At 36.8% G+C, this 13,818-nt stretch overlaps 1 long non-coding RNA gene across 2 annotated transcripts in view; it reads right to left on the bottom strand.

Annotated features, from left to right (window-relative positions):
• The window catches only part of LOC138984399 (uncharacterized), a 355,695-nt gene that overhangs the window by 3,351 nt on the left and 338,526 nt on the right, over window positions 1-13,818 (bottom strand). The window lies entirely within an intron of this gene.

Here is a 13,818-nt window from a genome sequence, read left to right as displayed (position 1 = left end):
CAATGAATCCAGTTGAGAGTTTAGATGAGATTGGGCACATTTAGGGTGGTATGGCCTAGACCACAGTTGAGAGTTTAGAATATTTCATTTTGACTATAATGACAAATATGAATAGGAGAAAATCAATAGAGGAATCTCCACAGTTATTGAGAGAATCAGAGGTGGATGCAAAAAGACAGAGTGTTATCTAGATCCTAATGATGTTGATGAAAGTGATCATTGAGGCAAAGCCTCAGACTATAAGCCTTCAGGTGCATATTCTAAATAAGTTTTCTCAAACTCAAGAATAGATGAGTGAATCAGATATTTCTAAGAGCAACAAGGAAATATGGTATTCTCATCCACTTACTCAATAGGAAGGGCTTCATTATGCAATAATTTAAGACAAGGACTTGGAGCATCTAATTTTGCTAAGTGGATAGTTTAGGAGTATTTGTCCACTGTTTTTGATGTTTAGCCACCAAAATTTACTTGATATAGTTCCCAGGTGAAAAACGCTAAATACAGACACAGACTTCATTTTCTTGGGCTCCAAAATCACTGGACGGTGACTGCAGCCATGAAATTAAAAGACGCTTGCTCCTTGGAAAAAAAGCTATGACAAACCCAGACAGATTATTAATCCTGCATATTAAAAAGCAAAGACATCACTTGCTGATAAAGGTCCGAATAGTTAAAGCTATGGTTTTTCCAGTAGTCATGTACGGATGTGAGAGTTGGCATAAAAAAACTGAGCACCAAAGAATTAATGCTTTCGAATTGTGGTGCTGGAGAAGACTGTTGAAGAGTCCCTTGGACAACAAGGAGATCAAACCAGTCAATCCTAAAGGAAATCAACCCTGAATATTCATTGGAAGGACTGGTGCTGAATCTGAACCTCCAATATGTTGGCCACCTAATGCAAAGAGCTGACTCATTGGAAAAGACTCTGATGCTGGGAAACATTGAGGGCAGGAGAAGAAGGGGGGCAACAGAAAAGAGAGGATGAGATGGTTGGATGGCATCAACCATACAACCATGGACATGAGTCTGAGCAAACTCCTGGACTCCATGGACATGAGTCTGAGCAAACTCCTGGAGATAGTGAAGGACAGGGGAGCCAGGCATGCTGCAGTCTATAAGGTTGCAAAGAATTGGACACAAATGAGTGACTGAAGAACAACACAAATGTGACTAAAATTAAATAAATGATGTAGAAATGAAAAATTACTGGACTTGTCATTCTAATTATTCATACATATAAATCTAAAAATTAAAATTTTTTCTAATAATTGCCATCCTTCTTCAAAAAATTATGTCAAAGTTGTTTTAATGTATTACATTTTGGTAGTGCACATGCAAGAAGAATCAGAGTAACAATAAGCCAGCATCTAATTGAAATGTATTTGAAATCTGGAGTCACTATTTACAAGATGGGTATTTTCCAGATTCATGCATGGCAGGTAATGACCAGTTAGTTACCTTCAACTGACACTGTCCATTTTAAGGGTCTATAACTTCAAAGTCAAAAAAAAAAAAAAAAAAAGAAATAAAATTGTGTTCACTACGCTTGAATTTTCAAAGTTCTAATTAGGCCATGCCTTTATACTTCTGTAAAATTATTCATAAAGTGACTTAAATATATATTGTTAAATTTTAAGATTAATCAATGCAAATGGTATTTTTTCCTGGTATACTGAAAGTTAAGATATATTTTTCAAATATGAAGAGCTTTGTAAAATTCATATGCCTAATGGTAACTTTATAATAGTACCAAAGTAAAAAAAGTAATCATATATTTAGATAAGAATATAAAATCACTTTACAAGCTTGTTTTTTAAATGGTTCCAAGAAATTTAAAGACATGAGGTCACTTTCCCACATACTTTCTCTAGGAAACTTTAGTCAAGAGGAATGAATAAAATCATGAGAAAATCCTTGGACTGCAAAATATTGACATGCTTCTGTTTTTTAAAATAGTAAACATTTAAGTTGCTGGCAAACTGCTTTCTCTATGGAAAAAGTTGGGATACTTTAAAAAAACAACCCATCCTTGTAGGACAAAATGCCTCAAATGTTCTTTACTTATTTTTTATAACTTTCACTTCCTGGTAAGCACAGAACTGGCTGAGAAATTTGATTTATTCTAAGTACTATTTTCATGTCTTTAAGTGGCCTTTCTGGGATGACCTTAATCTACACTGCTACCAACCACTAGAAAAAATTTTCTAAGTTATAATTAAAAGTTGTAATATTGATATAAGTTTAGATGATCAAATAGAAGGGGTTAAGATAATAATAGATCTTTGTCATTCCAAAATTATGAACTATTTCAAACATACAGAAAAATACAGACAATAATATATGAATCATTTCCCACTGCTCAGAATCAATAGGAGTTAACATTTGCCATACTAACTTAAAGTTTTTACTTTTAGACGAAAAGGCCAAGTAGAGATCTAATGAAAATCAAATCAATCTCTCTCTCACAGAGGGTGACACAGTCCTAACATTGGTATGCATCATTTTCATAATATTTCAAAAATACTGATTTGTTTTTAGCACGTTATGTTAATCGTATCCTACTTAAAACTTGCTGCATTTTACTGAACACAGTTTTGAGTTTTAACCATAGTGACTAATGTATATCTACTTTACCTATTTTAACTGTTAATTAATATTTCAAATATATGAATAAACTGGAGTTTATATGTTCATTTCCCAACTGAGGGCTATCTAAATTGCTTCCACTCTTTTCATGTCTTGGCGGATACCCTGAATTACGTGTGGCAGCCTCTGGCATGGGTAGATTTCCAAAACACATAGCTTCCAACCTTGGAAAACAAGCTCCCCTAGAGATACGCTGGAATGTAATTTTAAAAGAGGGATGTAGGTTAACCAGTTATTTAATATAGGTAGAACAAGATATTTCAAGTGGTATACAGGAAAGTTTAACCAAGCATAAAACATATGCTCAATTTTTAACTGTGAAAATTCTGTTTCTTCTTGTACCACTCTAGTCAATTTAAACATTTAGAGCTTAACAGCATGGGAAATATCCTTTTAAATTCACTGTTGCTAAAGAACTTCAGCCTTCATATGGCAGCCTATTAAACAGCTTCTATTCACCACCTCTTTTTTATCCCTTGTTATTGGAATTGTGATCTCATTTTATCTGTTTCAATAGTAAGACAAGTATAGATGACCTCTCGTGCCAATTAACAAATCTGGTGGGAAAAAAAAAAACATGACTGATGCTTGAAAAGTCATGGCCTCTACTTTTATTTGCCTTTATAAACAAAATCAGAAAAAAAGGAATAGAAAAGACATTCTGTTAACCTTATTCTCTTGCCTGAGATGATCAGCCTAATATAACATTATGATATAAAAGGAACTGTTCAAAATTCATTTATTCACTCAACTTGTATTAAAAAACAAGCACTATAAAGGGCCTGGGTATATAGTGATGCACAAAACAGGTAGAACTACTGCCCTCAGAAGGCTTAAGCAGTATATGTCCTTATACACTGCATCGACAACAGCCCCAGTTACTTCTTTTCAAGAAAACTCGGGGGATCTGGAATGTCAAGAAGCATAACTAACATGATCAAGAGAATGAAAATAACCAGAAAAGCTAATCGTTAGGGTCTGTGTATCTATTATGCTGCTTTTGTGTACAAATTACAGAAAACTTCTACTCAACTGGCTTAAACAATGGGACATTTGTTATTGTACAAAAAGAGAAGTCTGAGTGGTTAATCCATTAGTTTCATTGAAGAGACAGGTGCTTCCCATCTTTCTGCTCTGTCACCCATAAGCCTTCATGGGGCAAGAAGGCTGCCACACATACAGGCATCACATCCAGGAAAAACCATGTAGGTAGGACAGCAGAAGATGTTTTCTGATACTCCTCAGGTGTCTCTTTTTTCTGAGACTTCCTCTTTTTACATTTCATTGACCAGAACTGCAACACATACACCTTCCTAAACCCATCACTACCAGGAGGAATTACATTTGCACAACTGGCTTAGACTAATTTAGTTCAATTTAAAATACTGAGCACCCACATGCCAAATGTTCTCTACTCTTAGCTAAAAAAAAAATAAATGAACAAACCAAATAGATGACAAGTATTGTGTAAAGCTCAGGGACATACAGGCAGTGATGTAAATGGGAAATTAAAATCTCTGTGTTAAACAAATTGATCAAGAAATTTGTTTTTAAAGTTTCCATGTGACTATGCTGGAAAACAAGATCAATGTTGGGAGGTGCCTATGTCTCCATTAAGTCTTTTTTACAATTGCTTGCTCTCAGAAAAATAATTTCAAACCTGAAACTTTAAGTGGGAAATAATAAGATTTTAAACTCTTATTCATTTCATCAGTTAAACACCATTACTGAAGGAACATTTTCTTCCCTCAAGAAATAAAAATATGTCCCTGACTCTGTTTTATATTGTGTCAACAAGCCAAATTTTAAGTTTTATGTCAATGATAGAATAGAAAGGATTATTCTTATACTACATAATACTGCTGACAAGAGGGAAGTAATCCCTTTAATTTATTTTTTCAAAGTACCTTCTCATACAGTAATCTGAATTGTACCAACATTCTTACTATAGAAAGGGGTAACATGAGGCTTGATTCCTCATTTTTTAGATGTAAGAACTGGGATTGTTAAAAGTTAAAAGATTTGCCCCAAGGACTTCATGACCAAGTAGTCACAGAATCAAGATTAAAATCAGATTACTTCATTCCTAATCCAAATGTTTTAGAGTAATTTAACAAAGTTTCATGTAACTTAAAATTATGACACTCTAGAAACCCTTTAAAAGATTGTTTTAAAAAATTCAGAATTTCTCTTCTCAATAAATTCTAATATAATGTCTTCTTTAAGGCCATATCCTCTCCAATCTAGCCCCAGCTATTAGATCCCTGAAACCTAGGTACTTTGGATATATTAGGTTCAAAATGCTTCTTTTTCAAATGTTTCTATCACCTTCTCCTTATTAGAAGTTGCTACATATTCCATATAAACTCAGAATGCAGCAAGCCTTGGCCTAGGCATGCGTTGGATTTAAATCCTAGCTATAGGAAATATTTGAGAAAAATCTCACTGGAAGGGTCATTGTATAGGAAAAATGACTCTTCCTACTTTCCTGGATTTTAGGAGGGTAAAAAGTGATAAAATGTTTTAAATCTGTCACACTTAACCCCTCTTTTTCAAAAGTGAAGGTTGGGTGATAGGAAACTAAAGAAAGCAGTGGGTTCAGAGAACAAGACATTTCCTAACCAAGACTACAAGGAAGGAATAAGAATTTCCTCAAGAGGATGGTGACAAGCCATTTCTCCTTGGAAATGCTGATTTATTATACACGGAGATTATACAGAGTGCAACATTGACATCTCCTGTCCAGACCAGACTCTTCTGCCCATGGCGTGCTAGAGTCCCACCAGTCCCACTGCTTAGCCATCCTGAGTCTCCCACCAGACTCAGCACTTCAGAAACTAGACTCCTGATCTTTTCCTCTGACCCCTTCCAGTCACATCCTTCCCATCTCAGCAGTGGCCACTCCTGTCTTTCCAGGCCCTCAGCTCAGAAACCACCTTTAACTTCTTTTTCTTTTTTTTTTTTTTCTCCCCCACATTCAGTTTGTCAGAAAATTCTGTTGCCTCTTCACCACTACACTCCAGCCTGAGTCACCATCACACCGAACCCCTGGCTGACAGCGAAACCCCCCGGGGGTCTCCCTGCCTCTGCCCCAGCACTTCAGCTTCTGTTTTCAATCCCACAGCCAGAATGATCACTCAGATCACATCACCAGAGTGATCACATCACCAGGGTGACCATGTCAGTTCACATCAGCCACTTCTTTGCTGAGAGCCCTACAGTGGATTCTTAGTTCACTCAAGAGAGAATCTGCAGGATCTGCCTACCTTCTTCCTTCTCTGACCACCCCCTCTCCACCCCATGGTCCAGACACACCTGCTGCCTCGCTGCCCCAGTACGCTCACCAAATGGCTACCTCCCAGCCTGGAACATTCTTCTTCAGATGACTGTCCCACATGCCCTGCCCCTCTTTGCTCAAAGCTCACTCTCAAGGACGTTGACATGCCAGAAAAAAAACCAGGCAGCATTTAAATATTAAGTTCAGGTAAGCAATAAATTGGAGAAGGCAATGGCACCCCACTCTAGTACTCTTGCCTGGAAAATCCGTGGACGGAGGAGCCTGGTAGGCTGCAGTCCATGGGGTTGCTGAGGGTCGGACACGGCTGAGCGACTTCACTTTCACTTTTCATTTTCATGCATTGGAGAAGGAAATGGCAACCCACTCCAGTGTTCTTGCCTGGAGAATCCCAGGGATGGGGGAGCCTGGTGGGCTGCGGTCTGTGGGGTCGCACAGAGTCGGACACGACTGAAGCGACTTAGCAGCAAGCAATAAATAGCCTCTTAGGTACCCAACACTTTCATGTTTATCTGAAATTCACATTTAGCTGTATATCCTTTTGTTTTGTTCACTTCTAAATCTGGCAACCCTACAAACAGGTTCTACCCAACCCAAGCACATCCTGCCTTCCCTCTACCCCCACATTCCAGATTTCTTCTCACCTGCCCTATTTTTTTTTCTTATTCCTCCTAACACTGTTTCTTCTTATAAACTACATAATTTACTTAAATATCACATTTATTGTCTGCCTCCTCCTCTGGAAAAATGATCTACATGTGAGCAGTTCCAGCATAAAAGCAAATTTGTGATCAAAAATTTTTATTTCTCAGCACATTTCTTTTCTACTGTTTTGAAGGGTTGGAAGTTTATGAAAACACTTGAGAAAACATAGGCACTGCTCTCTCTCCATCCTTACTATTTTCACACGTTTAATACATATGCACATATATTAATATAATTGATTTCCACTTAACACTAACATCTGCTGTAAACTATAGAAAAGAGGTTTGTCTTCCAAAAAAATACACCAGACACATAAGTAACAAAATTGAAAATTCCCATGGGGAAGAAAATTACCTAAAAAAAAAAAAAAATCCAGGGATTTCCCCAGTGATTCAGTGGCTAAGCCTCCACACTCCCAATGCTGGTGACCTAGGTCCCATCCCTGCTCAGGTAACTAGATCCCACATGCTGCAACTAGGAAGTTCACAGGCTACACCAAAGATCCCATGTGCCACAACCAAGACCCAACGCAGCCAAATAAATAAATATTAAAAAAAAATCCAAACACTGTGATTGAATTTCCCAATTATGTCTTTCTTTGATAGCAGCCAAATAGAGAGATGTATTTTAAATTAACAAATAAATTTTTTTGCAGCAACATGGCCATCATCTGTTGAATTCTACAGCTTAATAAAAGCTATGGAATATGTGACCTCCTTGTTCTTCGTGATTCCTTCATGTACTTATTCATTCAGCTTACAGCTGTGGTTTAGCTGCTGTGTGTAGAGCACTGGGTGTTAGGCAATGGGGAGAGGGGAGTGGGAGGAAGACACTGGAGAGAGAAGGACCCAAGTCTGAAAGACATGGGAAATCAGCTTAAGGAGCCAGTAGAAGGAGGAGGGAAATGGCCCTGTCAGACTCGCTCCTTAGAAAAATTACTCTGGACACAAAACAACTTCTGAAAGCCAGCAGAGGACATCAGGCACCCAGAAAAGCAACCCAAGTCTTCGAAAGGAGAGAGAAGAAATACAGCTCCACTCACCAGAACACCGACACAAGCTTCCCTAACCAAGAAACCTTGACAAGCCACCTGTACAAACCCACACAGAGCGAGGAAATGCCAAAATAAAGAGAACTCCACAAACTGCCAGAATAAAAAAAAGACACCCCAAAATCAGCAATTTAAACAAGATGAAGAGACAGAGGAATACCCAGCAGACAAAGGAACAGGATAAAAGCCCACCAAACCAAACAAAAGAGGAAGAGATAGGGAATCTACCTGATAAAGAATTCCAAATAATGATAGTGAAATTGATCCAAAATCTTGAAATCAAAATGGAATCACAGATAAATAGCTTGGAGACAAAGATTGAGAAGATGCAAGAAAGGTTTAACAAGGAACTAGAAGAAATAAAAGAGAGTCAATATAAAATGAATAATGCAATAAATGAAATTAAAAACACTCTGGAGGCAACAAATAGTAGAATAACAGAGGCAGAAGATAGGATTAGTGAATTAGAAGATAGAATGGTAGAAATAAGTGAATCAGAGAGGATAAAAGAAAAACGAATTAAAAGAAATGAGGACAATCTCAGAGACCTCCAGGACAATATTAAACGCTACAACATTCAATCATAGGGGTCCCAGAAGAAGAAGACAAAAAAAGAAAGACCATGAGAAAATACTTGAGGAGATAATAGTTGAAAACTTCCTAAAATGGGGGAAGGAAATAATCACCCAAGTCCAAGAAACTCAGAGAGTCCCAAACAGGATAAACCCAAGGCGAAACACCCCAAGACACATATTAATCAAATTAACAAAGATCAAACACAAAGAACAAATATTAAAAGCAGCAAGGGAAAAACAACAAATAACACACAAGGGAATTCCCATTAGGATAACAGCTGATCTTTCAATAGAAACTCTTCAAGCCAGGAGGGAATGGCAAGACATACTTAAAGCGATGAAAGAAAGTAACCTACAGCCCAGATTATTGTACCCAGCAAGGATCTCATTCAAATATGAAGGAGAAATCAAAAGCTTCTCAGACAAGCAAAAGCTGAGAGAATTCAGCACCACCAAACCAGCTCTCCAACAAATACTAAAGAATATTCTCTAGACAGGAAACACAAAAACTGTATAAACTCGAACCCAAAACAATAAAGTAAATGGCAATGGGATCAGTAATTACCTTAAATGTAAATAGGTTGAATGCCCCGACCAAAAGACAAAGACTGGCTGAATGGATACAAAAACAAGACCCCTACATATGTTGTCTACAAGAGACCCACCTCAAAACAGGGGACACATACAGACTGAAAGTGAAGGGCTGGAAAAAGATTTTCCATGCAAATAGGGACCAAAATAAAGCAGGAGTAGCAATACTTATATCAGATAAAATAGACTTTAAAACAAAGGCTGTGAAAAGAGACAAAGATGGTCACTACCTAATGATCAAAGGATCAATCCAAGAAGAAGATATAACAATTATAAATATATATGCACCTAACACGGGAGCGCCGCAATATGTAAGACAAATGCTAACAAGTATGAAAGGAGAAATTAACAATAACACAATAATAGTGGGAGACTTTAATACCCCACTCACACCTATGGATAGATCAACTAAACAGAAAATTAACAAGGAAACACAAACGTTAAACAATACAATAGACCAGTTAGACCTAATTGATATCTATAGGACATTTCATCCCAAAACAATGAATTTCACCTTTTTCTCAAGCGCACATGGAACCTTCTCCAGGATAGATCACATCCTGGGCCATAAAGCTAGCCTTGGTAAATTCAAAAAAATAGAAATCATTCCAAGCATCTTTTCTGACCACAATGCAGTAAGATTAGATCTCAATTACAGGAGAAAAACTATTAAAAATTCCAACATATGGAGGCTGAACAACACGCTGCTGAATAACCAACAAATCACAGAAGAAATCAAAAAAGAAATCAAAATTTGCATAGAAACTAATGAAAATGAAAACACAACAACTCAAAACCTGTGGGACACTTTAAAAGCAGTCCTAAGGGGAAAGTTCATAGCCATACAGGCATACCTAAAGAAACAAGAAAAAAGTCAAATAAATAACCTAACCCTACACCTAAAGCAACTAGAAAAGGAAGAAATGAAGAACCCCAGGGTTAGTAGAAGGAAAGAAATCTTAAAAATTAGGGCAGAAATAAATGCAAAAGAAACAAAAGAGACCATAGCAAAAATCAACAAAACCAAAAGCTGGTTCTTTGAAAGGATAAATAAAATTGACAAACCATTAGCCAGACTCATCAAGAAACAAAGGAGAAAAAATCAAATCAATAAAATTAGAAATGAAAATGGAGAGATCACAACAGACAACACAGAAATACAAAGGATCATAAGAGACTACTATCAACAATTATATGCCAATAAAATGGACAACGTGGAAGAAATGGACAAATTCTTAGAAAAGTACAACTTTCCAAAACTGGACCAGGAAGAAATAGAAAATCTTAACAGACCCATCACAAGCACGGAAATTGAAACTGTAATCAAAAATCTTCCAGCAAACAAAAGCCCAGGTCCAGACGGCTTCACAGCTGAATTCTACCAAAAATTTAGAGAAGAGCTAACACCTATCCTGCTCAAACTCTTCCAAAAAATTGCAGAGGAAGGTAAACTTCCAAACTCATTCTATGAGGCCACCATCACCCTAATACCAAAACCTGACAAAGATCCCACAAAAAAAGAAAACTACAGGCCAATATCACTGATGAACATAGATGCAAAAATCCTTAACAAAATTCTAGCAATCAGAATCCAACAACACATTAAAAAGATCATACACCATGACCAAGTGGGCTTTATCCCAAGCATGCAAGGATTCTTCAATATCCGCAAATCAATCAATGTTATACACCACATTAACAAATCGAAAAACAAAAACCATATGATTATCTCAATAGATGCAGAGAAAGCCTTTGACAAAATTCAACATCCATTTATGATAAGAACTCTCCAGAAAGCAGGAATAGAAGGAACATACCTCAACATAATAAAAGCTATATATGACAAACCCACAGCAAACATTATCCTCAATGGTGAAAAATTGAAAGCATTTCCTCTAAAGTCAGGAACAAAACAAGGGTGCCCACTTTCACCATTACTATTCAACATAGTTTTGGAAGTTTTGGCCACAGCAATCAGAGCAGAAAAAGAAATAAAAGGAATCCAAATTGGAAAGAAGAAGTAAAAAACTCTCACTGTTTGCAGATGACATGATCCTTTACATAGAAAACCCTAAAGACTCCACCAGAAAATTACTAGAACTAATCAGTGATTATAGTAAAGTTGCAGGATATAAAATCAACACACAGAAATCCCTTGCATTCCTATACACTAATAATGAGAAAACTGAAAGAGAAATTAAAAACAATTCCATTCACCATTGCAACGGAAAGAATAAAATACTTAGGAATTTATCTACCTAAAGAAACTAAAGACCTATATATAGAAAACTATAAAACACTGGTGAAAGAAATCAAAGAGGACACTAATAGATGGAGAAATATACCATGTTCATGGATTGGAAGAATCAATATAGTGAAAATGAGTATACTACCCAAAGCAATTTATAGATTCAATGCAATCCCTATCAAGCTACCAACGGTATTCTTCACAGAGCTAGAACAAATAATTTCACAATTTGTATGGAAATACAAAAAACCTCGAATAGCCAAAGCTATCTTGAGAAAGAAGAATGGAACTGGAGGAATCAACCTACCTGACTTCAGACTCTATTACAAAGCCACAGTTATCAAGACAGTATGGTACTGGCACAAAGACAGAAATATTGATCAATGGAACAAAATAGAAAGCCCAGAGATAAACCCACGCACATATGGACACCTTATCTTTGACAAAGGAGGCAAGAATATACAATGGATTAAAGACAATCTCTTTAACAAGTGGTGCTGGGAAAACTGGTCAACCACTTGTAAAAGAATGAAACTAGAACACTTTCTAACACCTTACACAAAAATAAACTCAAAATGGATTAAAGATCTAAATGTAAGACCAGAAACTATAAAACTCCTAGAGGAGAACATAGGTAAAACACTCTCCGACATACATCACAGCAGGATCCTCTATGACTCACCTCCCAGAATATTGGAAATAAAAGCAAAAATAAACAAATGGGACCTAATTAAACTTAAAAGCTTCTGCACAACAAAGGAAACTATTAGCAAGGTGAAAAGGCAGCCTTCAGAATGGGAGAAAATAATAGCAAATGAAGAAACGGACAAACAACTAATCTCAAAAATATACAAGCAACTCCTACAGCTCAACTCCAGAAAAATAAATGACCAATCAAAAAATGGGCCAAAGAACTAAATAGACATTTCTCCAAAGAAGACATACAGATGGCTAACAAACACATGAAAAGATGCTCAACATCACTCATTATCAGAGAAATGCAAATCAAAACCACTATGAGGTACCATTTCACGCCAGTCAGAATGGCTGCGATCCAAAAGTCTACAAGCAATAAATGCTGGAGAGGGTGTGGAGAAAGGGAACCCTCTTACACTGTTGGTGGGAATGCAAACTAGTACAGCCACTATGGAGAACAGTGTGGAGATTCCTTAAAAAACTGGAAATAGAACTGCCTTATGATCCAGCAATCCCACTGCTGGGCATACACACCAAGGAAACCAGAAGGGAAAGAGACACGTATACCCCAATGTTCATCGCAGCACTGTTTATAATAGCCAGGACATGGAAGCAACCTAGATGTCCATCAGCAGATGAATGGATAAGAAAGCAGTGGTACATATACACAATGGAGTATTACTCAGCCATTAAAAAGAATACATTTGAATCAGTTCTAATGAGATGGATAAAACTGGAACCTATTATACAGAGTGAAGTAAGCCAGAAAGAAAAACACCAATACAGTATACTAACACATATATATGGAATTTAGAAAGATGGTAACAATAACCCTGTGTACGAGACAGCAAAAGAGACACCGATGTATAGATCAGTCTTATGGACTCTGTGGGAGAGGGAGAGGGTGGGAGATTTGGGAGAACAACATTGAAACATGTATAATATCATGTATGAAACGAGTCGCCAGTCCAGGTTCAATGCACGGTACTGGATGCTTGGGGCTGGTGCACTGGGACGACCCAGAGGGAGGGTAGGGGAGGGAGGAGGGAGGAGGGTTCAGGATGGGGAACGCGGGTATACCTGTGGCAGATTCATTTCGATATTTGGCAAAACTAATACAATATTGTAAAGTTTAAAAATAAAATAAAAGTTAAAAAAAAAGAAAAGAAAAAGAAAAATTACTCTGGCTTCTGTCTACAGTGTGGAGAGTAGATTACTATAGTTATTAACTACATTACACTTAACTAAGAAGTTATTATTATAAACAGGGTCTTAACCTTAAACTTCTAGGCTTCCAAGAAAAAATTTCAGAAAAGGGATGTTTGGAAGAAACCACAGTAGATCTGTTTTAAATACCACAGTCTATTCAAATGTAGTTGATTTAAAGTTGTATAAATAGCAAACATCTGCAATTATATTCAATTCTATGAATTTCAACTAATGGAGAAGAGTCAAGTCTAAAATGGAGAAAAAGAAAGAAAGAGCTGATGTGAACTAACAATAGGGAGGATCTACTCAAATCAGACAAAGGATGAGGTCTCATGCATTATCTCATTTAATCCTTAAAACAGGCTAAGAAAGTCTTGGGTTATTACCTTTATTTGCAGATAATGGATCTGAGACTAAGAAAGGTGAGTCTTGCCCTTTGTATGGGGCAGAATTGGCTAACCTGCCCTCACTCTGTCTCTAAGCCCACGTTCTTTTCTTTACAAAAAGCTGCAAATACATTCACAGTACAGCTAAGTTAGGCAGAAGATGGGTTGAGGAAAGGCTGATGTAACCTTGAATAACAACAGAATAAAAGGGGGAAGATGTTCAGCTAGAGTAAAGGCAAAAATTTAATTGGAAAAAATTATGAGGAATTATCCTTTTGATAAGAGCAAAGAAAGGCAAATTTTCATCTCAAATGAAGAGTGGAGAGCATCAATTTTGAATTTTTTTTGGAATATGACAAGTACAGCCATAAATATAGTTTCTATTGAACTACAGAATTCAGATGTTCTTCTTG

Source organism: Bos mutus, chromosome 21 (assembly GCF_027580195.1).
Source record: "Bos mutus isolate GX-2022 chromosome 21, NWIPB_WYAK_1.1, whole genome shotgun sequence".
Taxonomy (NCBI): Eukaryota; Metazoa; Chordata; class Mammalia; order Artiodactyla; family Bovidae; genus Bos; species Bos mutus.
This window is presented reverse-complemented; position numbering and strand designations above follow the sequence as displayed.